This window comes from Silene latifolia, chromosome 8 (assembly GCF_048544455.1).
Source record: "Silene latifolia isolate original U9 population chromosome 8, ASM4854445v1, whole genome shotgun sequence".
NCBI lineage: Eukaryota > Viridiplantae > Streptophyta > Magnoliopsida > Caryophyllales > Caryophyllaceae > Silene > Silene latifolia.
Genome location: NC_133533.1, coordinates 45,649,018 through 45,651,984, shown reverse-complemented (window position 1 = coordinate 45,651,984; position 2,967 = coordinate 45,649,018).

Here is a 2,967-nt window from a genome sequence, read left to right as displayed (position 1 = left end):
ATAGTCAAAACCGAATATCTAGTGATATTCAAATTGAGTTATAGCTAGAGTTAGCTATACGAGTTGGGTTGATAATTTTGTAATCCGGAGTAAGGTACTAAAATTATTAATCGAGAATAGTGGACGTAGGCTTCGACGTGTGAAGCTGAACCACTTCAAATATCGTGTGTCCTTGCAGTTTTCATTTCATTCATTTCATTACGTTCATAATCATTTAGTTAATTAGTTAAAGTTTAATCAATAAACTTTAAGTAATTAATTTCCTTGACATAAAATAAAAAGTAGGCATAATTTTTAAATACTCAATTCACCCCCCCCCTCGAGTATTTCGGGTGTGATAGACTCTTCACACTCTATCTTTAGGAAAAATACACTTTTTCTGCAAAGATAGCTTTTAAGCCACAAATAATGATGGTGAAGGAGGAAAAGATATCACATTTTAACTTATAGTGATTAAATTTGAGACATATTGAAAACATAATATAGACTAGATGATTGAATTTGATAGATGTATCAAATAAGGTTGGTAACGTTCCCTAGTGTGAATTCAATAACTAAACATAACTTCATAATTGATCTTTCATAAGTAAGTTGTGACTTTAGTCACATGATACAAGGAGAATCGAATTCATAGCGTATGGACATATAACGATTCGATCATTACATTTGTCTAATGATCAATTTGAGTTGATAAAATCTTAATGTTTCTCGATAGAAGTAGTGTATGATGACAAATTTTAGAACAAACGATACGATAAGGTGAGTGACTTGGGTTACAAAACAAGTCACCAATATCCAAAATATAACCATTGTTTAAAGGAAAGAAACAAATTTCCAATAAGTCGAACGAGGAAATCAAAAGAGTTCTAAAATTTCAAAATACGATAATAAAGACAAAGCAAAATGAGGCCAAGCCTCCATAGATCTAGCATTATGGGCGGCTACATATAGCATCCCTTAATATCTTCTAAGCTTGCTTTTCTTTGCCCTTGTCCTCGCTTGGATGCCCTAATTACAATAAAAAGGGTAATCATCACAACTTGTATCAAAATACCAAAGTTGAGATTGAAACATAAAAGATAGGGATAGTTATTTACCTACTGGAACAATCTTTCTAGCTTTGATATCGCCAAGATATTTAGGACAATTCCTCTTCCAATGCCCAACACTATAACTATAATGGCATTTGTCCTCGGAGGAGGCACCCTTTTTGGACTTAGAGAAGCTAGCTTCAAAAGCCTTCCCTTTGCCCTTGTTGGGAGTTGGCTTCTTACTCTTATTGCCACCTTTCTTGAATTTCCCTTTGCTCTTTTGATTAATGTTGCGCACATCTTTGGTGGTGCTAGAATTTAGCCCCATTTTCCTCTCGGCTTGCAAGAATTTTGTGCAATTCATCAAGGGAAAATTTCAAGTTTTGTATATTAAAATTCACCCTGAATTATACATATGCGTTAACTTTGTTTAACAAATGAAGAATTCGGTCAATGATGAGTTCTTCAGGAATCTCTACCTTTGCAATTTTAGAGTCTCAACATGCTCCATCAATTTGAGCACATGAAGGCTAACTTTTTGGCCCTCCTTGATTTTGAGATCGAAGAATGCGGATGCCGCTTAATATTGAATGATCCTCGGAGCTTGTGAAAACATGGTCACAAGCTTCGTGTAGATCTCATAGGCGGTGCTAATCTTTATAGCACTCCTTTGGAGTTCGGCCTCCATAGAGAAGATCAACACATTTTTGATCGCGGCCGACTCCTTTTGGTAAGTCTCATAGGCTTGCCTAGCGGCGGGAGTAGACTTAGCGGTAGGTGCGGCGGGAGAGGCCTCGCTGAGGTAACGAAGCTTCTCGTCACCCTCCGCGGCCAATCGGAGTTGAGCATCCCAATCGGAAAAGTTGGACCCATTCTTTTCTAATTTACATCGATCCATGAAGGATCGGAGCCAAGAAGCAATGGTGAGAGTGTTTGAGCTAGTCGTTGCGGATGAATTTGGAGTTGCCATTGCAATTGAGAAAACAATTTCGACTACAAAATAGGAAGTGAAGGAATTAATAAACATTTATCGTTTTAATAATACTTGTAAACATTTTAAACAAGTTTAATCATTTATATAGTGACCTCTGCCCGACTATTATAAATGATCCCGAGATCCAAATTCATATCAATTCGGGCACGGTGAGCCGATTCATCCTTTATCAATATAACTCAGTGGATTAACTCTTTAATCGATTCTACTTCTAGAACTCTCGGTCGATAAAATTACTTTAATATTTATCTTATGCCCGGAACACATGTGGCTACGGTCGCGAATACTTCCGTTGAGCTCAATCCAAATTTCGATGTAATAACAATTTACTACCCGCTTACCCAACGTAACAAGTTTAGCACCCCGGTGAGCCGAGCCTACTTCCTTATGAAATTGGGAGTCATGGTTCTACTATTTGGTAAGGCTAATTCTCAATTATTATTTACTAAGAGGTCTTGTCAATTTATTATCTATCTCGTTTTAAGTGAACTAAAGCGGTGAACTACGATAATCATAATTGACATGGTCGATAACTCGATAAAATAATATGCATGTGTAGTTATGGCGATTTGGCTATGCATGCAAACATATAAAACAAATGCAAAGCAAAACGATAAAATCCTAGTATGGCCTTCCTAAAAAAAATTAAATCTAATAGACTATATACAAATTCGGAAACCAACTCCTTTGGTCCCTTGAACTTCATTTGGCACGCACTCCAAGGCAACACCATCTTTGTCGGAACGCCTTCTCGAATGGCACCGTCTTCAAGGAACTCCGGAATTAATAAATTACATAGCTTTTCTACTTTATACATTATAAAAAGAAAAACAAAATAAAATAAAATTGATACGAGATCACATTAATTACAACCGAATCGATATCCACATTCATTTCGGGAAATGTCAATTAAAAAATAAGTTCATACTAAGTACAAATTAA